This window comes from Pyrgilauda ruficollis, unplaced genomic scaffold (genome assembly GCF_017590135.1).
Source record: "Pyrgilauda ruficollis isolate IOZ18807 unplaced genomic scaffold, ASM1759013v1 scaffold66, whole genome shotgun sequence".
In the NCBI taxonomy this organism is placed as follows: domain Eukaryota; kingdom Metazoa; phylum Chordata; class Aves; order Passeriformes; family Passeridae; genus Pyrgilauda; species Pyrgilauda ruficollis.
Window position 1 is genome coordinate 2641556 of NW_024528377.1, and position 15770 is coordinate 2657325.

Consider the following 15770-nt stretch of genomic DNA (forward strand, 5'->3'; position numbering starts at 1 on the left):
TTAGCAAGAGACGTGAAATTGGGAGGAAATGTGAGGGAAAGAAATGAAGATGGTATTGGAGCTGCAAGTTTGAGATGAGAGAGAAGGAGGGCAGAGCTGTCAGGAGTGACAGAGAGGACAGACAGAAACAAGGAAGATGGGTGCAGGTTTTTGAAGAACCAGTCTGAAATAATGCTGTGGAAAAGGAATGGATGAACAGTAGATTTGTAGGTGATTGGAATGATACAATCATAGAATGAAATCAGAAATACCAGCTCTGGGCACTGCTGGAGGTGATAAACTGTTTAACACAGGTTTTGAAGGCTGCTGTGTTTCAATTTAGGTGTGATGTTATTCAGTATATTTTAGACTAGTAGTGGCAATTTTGTTAATTGTGGCACTGCTCCATCTGGTGGAAAATAATTTTTTCCTGTTTAGCATGGACACTTCACATATCTGATGTTAAAAAGTGACTGGAAAATCCACTCCCATCCCCTTCTCCATGTATTTCAATGCCCCAAAAGCAAATAACTACACTTTAAAGTCCTGAGGGCAAAAAAGTAGTGCAAGGCATGATGTTACATGTATATTTTGATATAATTCTCTGCTCTCCAGAAGTTTTTGATGGTTATTCACACGATCTTCCTACTCCTCATCAGTCTTTTTGTAACAAAGGTTTGTCTTGTATTCTTCTGTAAACTGTATGTAGGCAGTATTGACTTGCTGTCTTCTGTGACAGGTCTGGTTGTAGCTCCACTTTTATTTATTTTTTTTTTTGGTGAAATCTAGGGGCATTCTGATTTTTCTTTCTTTTTTTTTTTTTTTTAATTGAAAAGCATTAGAATATGTACAGGGTAAAATGTTTAATGTGTTTCTATGGTTCTGGCCCTGGGTCAGAGCTCCAGAGTTGATGTCCTGGGTGGGACACACCATGGCAGAGTATCAGACTTCTGCTCTGACTGTGGTTAACTGCCTCAGTGTGAGCCTCGTGGAAAGTAACAGAAGGTGGATTTGCCACCACATGAGGCTTTAGAAGGAAATTTTCACCTGAATACTTGGGTTAGTTTGAGACAGACCCAGGTTCAATGTAGAATTTTTCATCTTTTTTGTGTATTCAGTACTTTTGCTTCCATTTTCTCTGGCCATGAGTTGAGTCTTGACTTCTCAGTAGATTCCAGGACACGTTTCTAACTTGCTGTTTTGTGACTCGAAGTTACATTTCCAAATGAGTGCTTGCAGAGGCTTCTCTGCTGCATCTTTCATCACCATATTCAGAGGTCTCCCTGTAAATGTCAGGCACTTCATCACCTCCATGACTTCATGTACCTTCATGCAGGGCTGGTGGCCTGGGATATCCTACAAGTGCGTTTATCTTGTCATCACCAGTTGTGCTTTGGACTGGACCTGCTCCTGAGCAGTGCAGAGAGATGGCTGAGTGATTGCAGCCCTTGCTCTGTGCTATCCCACTGCCTAAACTTGCTCTCTTTGCCTCCTTTTGGATCTGACTGTGTCCCAGGATCAAGGACAAGGGGAATATTATCTCCCCATGGCTGTGAGATGGAGAATGTGTTGCCAAAAAATTTCCTGGCTGCATGCAATGTGATACCATCTCAGCATTTTTAGCAGGATCTGTCACACAGCTGAGACTGCAGCATGCTCTTGTGTCTGTTTGGTCATCTTGCTGTAAACTGTTTATGAGGATTTTTATCAAGATGCTCCATCAGGAATCCCATGTGTGTCATCCTCTTTGTGATTTCAGCAGGGCATTGCACAATGACTGGCAGGGCTGCCTGATTGATAAGTCTGATAAAATCCATCTGCTCAGCATGACTCAGGTTTGTGTGGTCACTCTCAGCTTGCTGGGAAGCTTTGATGTCTGTGTGCTCTGTTTGAGTCTCAGGTAGCTGCATGGCTTTAACCAGTTATTACCCAGTTGTACTCTCAAATTCTCCTTGTTCTCCTTGCCAAGCAGTACAGGCAATTTTATTCCATTTTATGTAATATGTCTGGGTCTATGTACTACATTGCATTGTAGTATATGTAATTACATACATATACACACACACACCTTTCCAGGCTTTGTAGTCTGGCCAAAACAGTATTGCAACCTGCTTTGGTTGGTGGCTTGTTGGGTTGGAAGCAGTGAATTGAAATGGACCAAGTGGAGCAGTGCTCTTCTCTACAGGTTCAGTGCTTTGACAGTGTTGAAATAGCAGGCAAATATTTGCTGGACTTGGAGTCACTTGCTCCAAGTGACTGACACTGTGCTATCTGTCATTTTTAATGAGCATTTAACTGATAGGTGTGAAGTGGAGAAAGTAGTAAGTGCAAAAGATATGATTTGCTTCTGCTGCAGTGGTTTGCAGTTCATGTAACAGTAGTTGGTACTGACTGGAATTAAGGCTGGATTAAAATTTGGACACTAGCTGCAGACCCCATGCATGAAAAAAAATAAAGAAATAAATTCCTTCATGATAGCTGTTTTTTTTTCAGAAATGCCTTTTGGTTGAAGTACTACATGTGTTTTACGAAGTTCATGTACCTCTGCAGTTTATTTTAAGAGATCTGAATTTATTTGGTGTAGATTTATTTCAATTATCTAATCAGAAGCAGACACATAACTTCTTAGGCTGTCAAAGGTATTCAAGAATGTATGACAAACTTCAAAGGAATGTGTAAGATCTTGCTACACATCTTACTATGCATTTTTATAGAGAAGAGTTAATTAAATTTTCCCTTTCTAACCAGAAATTACTTTTAGGCTAAATTAAGTATGTGGGGTTGTAAGGCTTTTCAATGTTCTCTCTTTCTGCTTTAGCTTTGTGATTGATTAAACAACCAAATGCTTATCTGGATCAAAGAAATAATAAGCAGAGGGGGCATCCTTAGGCCAGTTATCAGTGGAAAACAGCTGTCAGGTATCCAAGTTCCAAGGCACAGAGCCCACCAGAGGGATTAAGCAACAGGGACTGTGTACAATGATGTTTACTTGCAAAGAAGAAACTTCCAGGGGGAAAGCAGCTCACTTTCCCAGCTCTTGTTTCTGCAGGCAGGGGTTTGCTGGGGAGTAAAAGGACTGTGCCACCCTTGGGAGTCCTGCCTGGTGTGGGGTGTGGTCCCTGTCAGGTGGGACACGAGTTACCTGGTACAGGACAGCATCCTTCCCTGCCTCCAAATTGGGAAAGCAGATTTTTCCTGGGTTAATTCCTGTGGAGACTTAATTTATGTTCACTCACTGGGAGGGAAGGGGAGAAGGAAAAAAAAAAAAAGCTCTGGTTATCTGAATATACACCATTCAAGTATGTTTGCAGGGACAATATTTCAAGTTATTAGTCTCAGCAATTTAGATAAGAGCATGTACTTTCCTACAAAAGACAGGGCACAGTGTCTTAATATTAATACCTGACAGAGAGTAACCCTGTGTGATAAAGTACATAGATAGCACAACAAGGGGTGAATTAGAAATGCCTGGGAAGATATATGATGCTATTAGTAAAACATGGAGATTTATGTGTGACATTAACATCTCTAAGACAGCAGAAGCAGAGTTGTACTACTAAAGCTGCCTAAATGTTTTTTTTTTGGTTTTTTTTTTTTTTCCTTTCCCGACCTTTCAATAACAAAGAGATTTGAAAGGGTTATCTGATGAGTAAAGTACTGCCTACAGTTTGGCAGAGCCATCATTCCCTTCAAATTTTCCTCTGTATCCTCTGGCAGGATAAAATTTCAAAAAGATTTGAAATCTGAGGCTGATGGCTGTGATGATGGTGGCCTTTTGGGTGTGATTGAACACAAGAGTTGGGTTGCCCTTCCTTGGCTCTGCACTTTGCTACCTGCTGGGAATGGCCCTGGAGGAGCAGGCACCAAGCAGAGAGGTCTCCTGGAGTCCACTTCTTGAGCTCTGACACCAGGAACAGCTGAATTTTAACTCTGCTGGCCACCTTGTGTGACTTATTTCATCTGCCAGGGCTGCAGGGGAGTGAGAGTGGCTTCATCCTCTCTGGCTGAGTGTCCCTTTGCTGTTTCACACTGACAATTGCTGCTGTGAATTGCTGGTGCTGTTTCTGTCGTGCCCAGCTGGGCTCTGTTTTGCATGGACATAGAGCTGGGACAGCAGTGAGGAATCCTCCTTCAGCCACGGGCAGTCCTGTCCTTCCTGCCAAGGGGGAGATTTCATTGTCTTGGGTTCATTATAACACAGAGAAATGGAGCCACAATTATAACCCTGGAATGGTTATAATGGCTGTAACCCTTTCATGGCCCTGGAATTTGAAAATGCTCTATTGCCTGTTGGGAGATTCTTGCTGTACAAAGTTCAGCAAGAACTCATTTTTCAAGAGAGACCTTTTCTTGCAGTGCAGGAAGTTCTCACTTGTAGAGAGCCAGTATGAAAATCAGCAGTCAGTCTGTGGTGGCTTAAAAGCAGAGAAGAAAGAAAGAAAAGAAGAAGAAAGAAAAGCTGTCATTGTACCTTGAGCTAAGGGATAGCTCAGTGTATAAGCAGAGAATGCAAGTTTCTCTTGAGCAGACCATCACTGTGTAGTAAACAGAGATATAATTATGTATTGAAATTGTGCTTTCCTTCTCATTGAACTGCTAGCATTTATAGAAGAATATATATATATAAAATATATATTATAACATAAATATAAGTTCCACTGGTTTTGAGGTAAGACAGTTCAATATTGGCACATTATTGATCATTTGGGGAAAGTAATTTGGTGCCATGGTGGGTGTGCAACATAATGAAGAGTTTTGTCGGGACACTTGGTAAATATCCTCAGAAATTTGGGAATCAGAAATTAAGGATGATCCCACCCTCTCAAGTACATGGTTAGTTTGGTGATTGGAAAAAAAAAAAAAGGAATAATGTGGAGCCCTTTTACATTTGGTGAAGTGTCATTACTAATTAATCATGTGTGAAAACACTTCCTCTGAAAGGTCTCCAAGATCTTTCCAAAGGTGAGTTTTGTGCTAAAGCTCATTGGAAGTATCACTTGGGTTACCAAAATTGAAGCACAGTGATCATGAAGATTTGATCTTAATTTACTCTTGAAATGGGAGAGGGCAAATTAGAAACCTGATTCATGACTAGTGGGTTAATTACCTGACAAGATTTTGGGGTCTTTTCCTGTCAGCTGGAATACAACACTAACATATCCAACTGCTGCTTCAGAAAGGGTACAGAGACATTTACAAATATCAGAGATGCTGACTTGGTACTTTTTGATGCCTTTTTCATTTTTATTAGAGAGGCTCACCAGAAACAGCTCTATAGTGCATAACCCTTTATTGTTCAGGGGTTTGTAAGTTCCATGTTATTTTTCATAGTGGAATTTTTTTTTAATCTCATAGTCTAAAATGAAACAAAACCTCACTTTTATGATGTGCAAGCATATATATTTTGCATTTATTTTCATAACTTCCAATGGAAAGAAGTCCTCCAAGGAGCTGTTGTCAGGCTAATAAAGCTGGAGTCTGAGGCTCCACAGAGCAGGGAAGTCCTTGAGCTTCATTCCATGACAGGGATGGCTCTGGATGCTTTACAGAAACAAAGATGTCAGGGTGTAATTTAGCAGCACTTGTTTTTGGTAGCCACACAATGAAGAGCCTGATGGAAAGCTTTCAGTGAGTTTTGGATCAGATCATCAAACAGCTTGCCTACGAAGCACCACAGAACTTAGATTTAGCAATAGATTTTATTGGCAACCAGGCTCTTTATATACATATAAAAAGATTTCAAGAATATGGTTGGAATAAGCATTTGATTCCTTTAAATCAAGAAATGAAGCCATTCTAGTGATTTCTAAGAAAAGTGAAAGTTAGTGTGTAAGAAACAGATGCTGATTTTTTGGCCCTGCTGAAACTGATGCTGAAGCTTCTCTCCTATCCAGCTGCAGCCCTCAGGTCTGGCAGACTTGCTGATTTTCTGGCTGTTGACTGTTTTTAGCAATAACTCTGGCCGTAATACACCAGCTTGCTGGATGTCCAGTGCCCTTGGCTAATTCATGTCTGTGAATCCTGTGTGAATGTTTAGGGCACAAATGCAGAGCATTTTTATTCCACATCTTGGTAGGCCTGATGCTTTGGGTTGATTCCAGTTGAATGCTGCATCAATCAGTGCAGCATCAAGTAATTCTAACAGAGAAATATTTCAGACCTGCTGATTTTGACTTGTCACTGTTGGCAGGGGGAAGAACTCTGCACAGAAACTGGTGAGTTTTCATGTAACTGCTGCATTCTTCTAGAGAGAAATGAATGAGTTGAACAAAAAACCTCATAAAAATCACCACAATGAGTGTGCATGCATAATAGAGAGCTCCCAGCCAGTCCTGTTAAATCCATGTTTTACACTGTCACACAGTCATGGAATGCATAACAATAGTCTGGCTATAGGTCAAGGGCCTTTTTGTTCTTTCATATTTCTCCTTAAGTTGGCAAGTGGACACGCTTTTGGTCAAAGAGAAGATGCCAAAAGAAAGGGTAGGGTTTTTTTCCAAGTTATTTTTGAAAGGCCTTGATTCTTGGATGTCTGATTAGGATATTTTAGACCTGGCTGTCATTACCCTGGAAGTCAAATGTTGCAGCAGCTTAATACAGGCAGCCAAAATCATTAAAAGCATTCCAAAAAAAATCATGTAAAGATAGTTTTGTTCAGCTGCACAAAACAGCAAGGCACTAATTGTAAGCTTAGCAGGGGATTCATATCTTCTGTCTTACATCAGTTTTTAACCAAAATTAAGTGTCTCCTTTGAAGAGCAAAAGATGGGGTCTGCTGCGTTCTCCTTTCTGTTCTCATGCACATCCATACACGTTTCTGTAGCAGAAGTTTGTTTCTGTGCTTGCTTTTATGTACACATAAAATTGAATTCTGAGCTGAATTCTGTGGGAGCCTGAGCTGCAGCACCCACGCTGGGCCTTCCCTGCCTTCCAGAGGTGAGGAGCAGCTCCACTGGGTGGAAGCACCTTCTTGGGTGTGAATTTCTTCAGTGCTGTCAAGACCCTGAAGGGAGAGGCTGCTGTGAGCTCAGGTCTGTCTGATGCCTGGGGCATGGACCACTGGGTGACCCAGAGGTGACATCCTTGTGTTCACTTTCAACAGCTCATTTGTTCCTTTCATTTTATCCTGTTCCTCAAATAGCCTGGGATTATTCATGTCTTGAACAACACAGTCCTGTCCTGTGTTTTCAAAGGTGATTCTTCAAATATATTGTTCTAAAGTCTCCCTTTAAACTCGGGTTTTCTGCATTGTTTTGCTTTATCTACTTCTGGCATAAAAACCACAAAACTGAACAGCTCTAATCAAAATTATTTCTTGGGCAACTGTGAAAGCAGCAGCTTGAGATATTATATCAAACTCTCTTTTAGTCCCAAAGCAAGTGTTGTTACAGTGAAGTTTGGAGTTTGTAAAATTTCCCATACAAAGATTGCCTCTTTATATTGTATTGGACTCCAGCAGATCATCTCTCCCAGACTCAGGTTATCTACTTGTAGAAAATAGGTGGTGATTCTGAGTTACTGTCAATCCTGTGTTAGCTGCAAGGTGTCAAGAGGCTTTCTTGGTATTTATTTTTAAAGAGCTCTTTACAAGATACCTTCTTTCTATAGTGTCAAGTGGCTTTATGATCAAGCACTGCTTATTCTGTGTCTATCTCTAAGTTCTTTACAGAGGAGTTTGGCATCATTTTCCCTTTTGTCACTCTGACAAAATGAAGCACAAAAAAAGAAAAATGATTCCTGTGACAGCACCAAACTGGAGCTGATGCCAGCCAAGTGTTTTGTGCACGGTGTCATGCTGTGCTTTGAAGGACACTGATCTCCCAGTCCAAATAACACCCAACATGTCACTAAAACCATCAAAATATTATTCCCTAAGGAGATAGAAGGGATATGAAAACAGGAAACATACTTTTAAAACAGCTGACAGTATCATAGAGCTGTAGCAAATGACAAATCTTTTGAGAAATCCAGCAAAGGCTAGAATTAGGTTAACTTCATAAGAGAGATTCAAGAAATAGCATTGCTTGTGCCCTGTCACCTGACATTTTAGCATGCACAGGTGAGCCAGACAACTCTGTTGTTTTAACCCATGCTCAACATTCCTGTCAGTAAATCTGCTCAAAGGGCCCCGTATCCCTATCTTGGGTGGTGCTATCATTACATCTTTTTTTGCTACTGCCTGGAGTTTCATTATGAACAGTCATTGACGTAATACCAAACCTATAGAGTCTTAAACACATCTCAAAATCTGTGGAATAAAGTGGACTCCTACCAAATGAAAAAGACGCAGTATTATTTGTTGGTACTGTGTTTTATTCAAGTGGCTCATTCCAACATTTTCCCAAACATATTTCAACTAAAAATATCTCAAAATAAACTTTTTACAGTTTTGGGGTTTGGGGTTAAGGTTTTGTTAATTAATGTTGTTTCTGTTTTCCTCTCTCCCATGTTTCTGACACACAGTTTTTTGGTTGTTTGCTGCCTTATCTTGGGTTTATCTCTAAATGTGTGGCCTTGACAGCTCTGGGATTGTGTTGTGCCTTCACACTGCCACGCAACCTTCGGTCCCATCCAACTCTCAGCCTGTCACGAAGCTGTGCTGTGTGCGTGCTGTCAACACAGCATTTGTCAAAATTCAGTATTTGACGCTCAGTACATTTCCCACTTATAGAACTCTGATTGTCCTCCCAATGCCTGTCAGAAAACCTTTGTTTCAAAAACTTTTTTTTTTTTTTGAAAAAGGGTCAATTTTAACCTTGTAGCAAAGTCTCAGTCTGGGTGAAAAGTTGTTTGGCTCGTATTTTGTTCCTTACATCCACACACATTGAAAATGAAGAGAACTAAGTTAAGAAAATGAGTGGTGGAATAAAAATGATGTGGTTTATGACATAGACTACCAATTGTTTCAAGGGAATACTCAGCAGGTTTGTGGTGTGTACCAAAGCTGGAGTTAATCACCTCAGGGTCTGGAGTGTAGGTGAGTGCTCAGCATGCTCTGACTGGGTACCAGAGACCCCTCAGAGCAGATGAGGCTTTAAATTCTGCTTTTCTTTGTGACAAACTTGTCAAAAGAGTTTTTCAGGTCTAAGGGAAAAAAAAAAAAAAACCAACCAAATAAAACCTCTGTCCCACAAACCCCTGTCTCTTCAGAGTTTTCTCTGAGCTATAAATTCACTGCTGATATTGGCTGAGGAAATAGATGTCTGCCCAATTTAGTTGTCCCACAAAAATGTACAGAATCTCTATCTTTTGGTCTCCTGTAAAGAAAAACATGGAGGAAAAATGTTGGGGGGGAAAAAAAAATAAGTAAAACTGGACATGACCTTCTTTGGAAGGAGGGATTAAAGGATTCTCAAAAAGCCTTTTTTCAAAAAATTTAAATGCCAATGTTTATGTTGATGATTGATTCCAGAATTGATTAGAGGAAGGATAGACAGGTGGGTGGTGGAAGCATTACCCAAAAATGTCTAAACCAAGATTTTAAAAGAGGGTTCTGTCTGCACATGCAGCATTCACATGCACACTGTGCTTTTGGATGCTGACAAGGAAACAACACAACCTGCCTTGCTGTTTTCCTTGTTACCTAATGGAATATCACACCTTGGGTTGTCAGCAAATTGTTGTTAACACAAATTGTCAGAAATTCAGCTTCATGTTTGAGTCATGAAAGGGACTAAAGCTGTACTTTGAGCAAGGCTTGTGCCTAACTGTGCTTTTTTCAGCAGTCGTGAAAAGTACTGTGAAAAAAACAACTGGTGGCCTAGTTCAAGTAACAGAAAAAACTGCTTTGGGTTGTTTTTGAGTGCTCTTAGAGGAGAAACTCAGGGACTTATTTTTGTAGGTAAAATGAAAGTGTAAAAGAAGTGATCTTGCTGAAACACCAGAATTTTCTTTCTTACTATGTCCTATGAAAAGAGACACCTTAAGGGAGATTTTCTGGAGTACATGAGAAGTCCGTAAGTTGTGACTCCTTTCTGTCACATTTCAGTCCTCAGCCTGGTCAGCTGGAAGAGTTGGGAATTTGAATCTGAGGATGACCCTGTAGAGAATTTCAGATGTGCTTTTGTAGATGTGTGGGTTGTTTGCTGTAAGGACGCCAAGGAGGTGCTGCTGGCTGTGATGGGTGGTGGTTTTCGTGTTGCCTCTGCAGGTGATTGTAAATGGAGAATGATGTTTCTGGTTGCACTGAAAGATGATTTTTTTCTTTTTTTGCCATTTGCCTCCTTTAAAATGTCTGCAGCCCAGATCTGCTTGGGTTGTAATGTCTTGTGATCCTGGGGCTGAATAAAACCAGGGCAAGTAATCCCTGGGGACTTCTGCAACCAGAATTGCAGGAAGCAGGGAAACTCAGCACATCTAATGCTTTCCTCTGAATCAGTGCCATATTTGATATGGTTTCAATGGGTGTTTTGGCTGCTTTTCATGCCCCCTGCTTTAATAGCCCTTTAATAGCCAGGGCTCCAAAGATGCTCTGAGATCCTGGTTTGGTTTCTGCAGGTTTTTAAATGTTTGTGCCATAATGGGGAGAGTTGTCCTCAGCACTTTGGTCAAACAAAACTTCACAGGCTTTGCCATTTTCAGGGTGTTGCAATGAAAGAAGGCATTTGGTTTTGTTTAGGTTATGAAAAGCAGGATCAAGCTTTTTCCAGTAGATTGGAAATAGGTAGCCTTCAGTGCTTTTGGTTTTGCTTGCTAATGCAGGCTTTACCATCTAAGTGTTCCCATACTTAATCCCACAGAACAGGGCCATGAGGATTGCCCTGTGTGAGAAACATTTCTGGAAATGATCATTTCCCCTTGCTACAGAGAACAGAATTTCCCACTGGAAAAGAGCAATGGAAAAAACATAATTTATTTTGCTAATAAATTGCTAAACGGTCTACTGCTCTGTTTAGAAGTAGCTATCTCTAGATATGAAGTTATGAAAGAAAGACAGTATTTCCACAACTGTTTGGGTTTGGTACTCAAACCTCAGTTTCTCCCACCTGGTAATTAGTTGATTAATATGCAAGTAAGTATGGGGATGAAATGATCTATAGGAAGTTGAAGAAATAATGAAGTAAATAAAAATGTAAATTCATTTTTGTTGAACTTAGTGCTCCTTTTAAGAATTAAGTGCAATATAATTGTCTCAGCTTTCCTTTGTGTGTGTCATCCAGAGATTTCTTGAGTATGAACCAAACAAATTAATTTTATAGAAGCTTTTTAGTTATTGGTGCCCCTTAACTTGGCTATTTTGCAGGTTATATGGTATTAAACATTATAAAATTATATCAGCAAGTAGATTAAAAAATTCCTCTGGCTCAGTGTTGTCAGCATTTGCTCATTCACGGCATTTCACTTGATAGATCATAGAATCATAGAGTTGTGTGAGTTGGAAAAGGTCTGAAGTATATTTGTGGGTTCAATAAGGCATTCCTGAAGATATTTGGCAAAATGATTTCCTTTTTAAAAAGTTTTTTAGTACCGTGCTTAGGAGTACAGAGTAAAAACAGCCCATGAAAGAAAAACATGTCCTTGGTTAGGAATATGTGTGTGTGTGTGTTTTGGCTCTGCCTCAACAAACCTGAGCCTAACTTACAGAAGGTGAGTAATCTTGTTTGGTTGGTGAGGAGAACACTTAAGTACCCTGAGAATGAGAGCTCTCAGGAACGTCTTGGTCTTAAGGTATCACAGGAAACAAGGCTAAGTGAAAGCCTTAGAAAGAAAACAAGATGTTCTTCTGATTAACACTGATGTCCAAGCTTTCCTTTGTGTGTGTCATCCAGAGATTTCTTGAGTATGAACCAAACAAATTAATTTTATAGAAGCTTTTTAGTTATTGGTGCCCCTTAACTTGGCTATTTTGCAGGTTATATGGTATTAAACATTATAAAATTATATCAGCAAGTAGATTAAAAAATTCCTCTGGCTCAGTGTTGTCAGCATTTGCTCATTCACGGCATTTCACTTGATAGATCATAGAATCATAGAGTTGTGTGAGTTGGAAAAGGTCTGAAGTATATTTGTGGGTTCAATAAGGCATTCCTGAAGATATTTGGCAAAATGATTTCCTTTTTAAAAAGTTTTTTAGTACCGTGCTTAGGAGTACAGAGTAAAAACAGCCCATGAAAGAAAAACATGTCCTTGGTTAGGAATATGTGTGTGTGTGTGTTTTGGCTCTGCCTCAACAAACCTGAGCCTAACTTACAGAAGGTGAGTAATCTTGTTTGGTTGGTGAGGAGAACACTTAAGTACCCTGAGAATGAGAGCTCTCAGGAACGTCTTGGTCTTAAGGTATCACAGGAAACAAGGCTAAGTGAAAGCCTTAGAAAGAAAACAAGATGTTCTTCTGATTAACACTGATGTCCACCTTCAGGGCTTTATCTGCAAAACATCTCAGGAAGTTACACAACTTAAAGGTGTTTCACTGTACTCTGTTGTACCTCTGGATTTATATTTTCTTCTTTGGATGTAAATGATGAGGCATTTTTTCTCACAGTTACAGCAAGTTAAGCAGAGTTTCTGCTTGAAAGACCTGGCTCACTTCATGTAGTTACATGAATCCTGAAGGGCATGTCAGTCCTTGGATTTTATTAGTGGTTGGGGTAGTTTGGCATTTTATTGATGGAAGGATAGGTCTGGATTTTCTCTGGGTTAGAATGCGTAACTGCAATTGACTTTAATGGGAGTTTTATTAAGGCTGAGATAGTCCTGTAACCTGGATTTATGCATTGCACAAAGAGGACCTGCATTCCTCTCACCAGGATCTGGGAAAACCTGCGTTCTTCAGTGTTTACTGTGATACAGCTTTGGGAAGTTCAGAACGGCGTTTCCTGGAGGAACTGCCATCTCAGCTGGCCACAGCTGTGATTTTGAGTCCTGGCAGCTCTTGGGGCAATAGGTGTTTGTTGTTTTTGTAAAGCAACAGGGTACCCGTTGTGTTTAACCATGGTGGAGCACAGTGCTGCATGTGTGGAGGAGACTTTCACTCCCTCTTCATTTCATCACACGCTACCTTCAAAAACCCCCTTTGGCTGGCAGGATCAAATTGAAACAAACACCTCAAAATTCTCTAAGATGAGCAAATCCTGCCCCTGATACTACTGCTTATGGATTTAGGAGAAATCCTGTAAAATTGCACAAAAGAATGCAAAAGAATGGTGTGTTTTTTTCAGGGCTTAGTCAAATCTCTTGCTTAACACAGTGAGTCTAATGAATACTCTTGAGCCCTCCTGCTGATTGTGTTGATTAGGTGGGAAAGGTAAACTCATTTGTGTAATTAAACACTGATTGTGGAGCAAGCTTGCTTTTGCTATCTTTCTTCACCTGGTTTAACAGGTAAAAGAATTTCTCTGAACCTTCCAATTTCAGCCTTTTGTCTTCTGAGTACATAAACATTTGAAAAGGTTATCTTTTTTACTGCCTCTGTACATGGAAGTGGATGGGAGCCACCAGACCCCCCTGAGCAGCTTTCCCAGCTGGCTGAGATTCCTCCAAATTGGAGGTCTGAGTCTATTCTCCCAAGAGCTGCCTCCAGCTCTCCCCCTGAGGCATGGCTCAGAGGCAATTTTTTCTCACCACATGCTAAATAAATTATTATTTATCCCAGCCATTGCCTGAAGGTGGCTGTTCTACCACTGTTGCAGTCAAAGTACACGCACAGACAGACAAACAACCTGTCACTAAAACCCATGTAAATGCAATCCAGCAGCCATGCACAAATAGCCAGAAGTTTGTTGCATCTTTGACTGGAGGCAGCCAGCAATCAAGAAACTGTGCTGGTCTACAGCCAAAAGAAATAGGGAATTCCCTCAGTGTTTTTTTTATTTTTTTTTTTTCCTCTGAAGTGATTAATGAGGGCATAATCAGGTTTGGCTCCATATTAATTGGCGCAGTTTGGCTATTAAAATTGTCAGTTCTGTGGCTGATGCTTCCCAGGATTTTCTCAGGATTGCGTTGCTCTGTGGTTGGGCTACAGTCATGGCAGCAGGAGCATTTTCAGCAGGAAAACTGAATGGAGCAGTTTTCCTTGCAAGTGGAAGCCACTCTTGTGTCCCCTAATGGGGGCTCAGATGTGCAGAGTAGTCTGTCCTTTCTTGCTTGGGAATTTCTTCCTCACAGAGTCGTCACTGGAAAAAGAAAAGGAGCAGCAAATCAGTTTAGTCAGTGATGCAGTTGTATCTAGAATCTGCAGCAAGGATCAAGATCTGTTTTGCTTTCTAGATCAATCTAACTGTAAAGTCTTTTCTGCCTTGGGTGCTCTCTTCAGCCCCCCATGTAAACACTTCTGTCTTTGCAGATAACCATTGGCTTACTCGAAGAATCCCTTGGGAGCTGAAGAGACAGCATCTTCCAGGCTCAGGGGCATCATATCTGGTGAGATATAGGCTTTTTATGCCTTTTTTTTTCTTTTTTTTTTTTTTTCTGGAGCTATATTTTGTTCAGTTGAGACAATTTCTATCATGAGCTGCACTGCAGTGTTAGATTAGCTTCCTTTGAAACCCAGAGTCTGGTATGGGAAAAGGTTGTTTTGGGTTTGTGATCAGCCTGATTTGGAAGACAATTTGGTAGTCCTTGATGAAACTGACTGCCAGAAATTACTTGTATGTTTGGGAATTTTCCACCACCCCAATTCTTCCCTTTTTTTTTTTTAGTATTTTGCATGGGAAGGATTATAGGTAAGAATGTGCATGGTAATTTAGCTCTCTAAAACACTGAGAAATTTTTCCATGTTGTGGCTCCATATTAATCTCCTGGTTCCTGGAAATGACCTGAATGGGAAGGAGGTGTTTTTCCCTTGGGAAGGTTGAACTCTTGTGTCTCTGTCATTAACCCTACATGTGGCCATCTCTGCACACACAGGCTACAGACTGAGGTAATGAGGTCAGCCCAAGAGCCACACTGGGCTTTCCCTTGGTGAAAGGTTATGAATATGGAGACCATTATGTGTCATTAAGATAATGATGTTGCTGAATGTGTCAGCGAAGTCAATGGCTCTCTGTTCCCCAGGTGTTCTGGTTGTAGTTTGATAGGGACACGTAACAGAACTTCTGCTTGCCAGGTGGGAGAAAATTTGCCTTTCAAAAGATTGGTGCTTCAGCACTTGATAGGAGGCCTGTTAAGCAATGATGGTAATAATAATAAATGTTCCCAGGCTGCACTTGGTTTATAATTGCTGTTTAGCCCAAATTGCTGTGAGTGAGGACACTCCATCATTCTGGCTACACAGGTGGAGGTTATGATGTCATGTGTAGCAAATTCACTGATTGAAAAGGATGGAACATTTACGTAAAATAGTAACACAACGCAGAGTTTCAGTAGTGGAAACTAAGGAAAACAAAAAGGATTCAAAACTTAAGTGAAGCAGCCAACCTTGATGAGGAGGTGAGGAAAGGGCTTGCCTTGAAGGGTTTCTCTGCCTGTTGAGCACCACTCTGGAGTGACTGTCACTACCAGGGGCTGTGTTTGCATGATCTGATCTTGACTCGTCCTGTAAGGGCAAGGTTTGTAAGGAATTATCTTTACAAAGGATAATCCCACACGCCCATGGCAGAGCTGACAGCTCTTTTGTCTGCATACACTTTTAGCGAGTTTCTGCCTTTGAGTTCTATTTCCTCAGTACCTTTTTTCTCATTTCTGATGTTCACAGCCAGGTTTAAGTGGCCAAGCAGAGCAAAGTCCTGAGCACAGAGTTCCTGTGGTCACCCTGCCTGCTCTTCTGGTCCCTGGCTATCACAGATTGTGTCAGCAGATGAGGGAAAGAAGTGGCTGGGCTGAAGCCAGGAGGATAGAAACCTAAAAGTGAATTT

At 40.7% G+C, this 15770-nt stretch overlaps 1 protein-coding gene across 5 annotated transcripts in view; it reads left to right on the forward strand.

Moving 5' to 3' along the window:
* The window catches only part of CALD1 (caldesmon 1), a 171555-nt gene that overhangs the window by 22965 nt on the left and 132820 nt on the right, over window positions 1-15770 (forward strand). For all 5 annotated transcript variants that reach the window (XM_041484372.1, XM_041484370.1, XM_041484374.1 and 2 more), the window contains exon 2: window positions 14261-14337. The gene's annotated coding sequence lies outside the window, so the exon portion shown is untranslated. The remainder of the gene's footprint in view (window positions 1-14260; window positions 14338-15770) is intronic.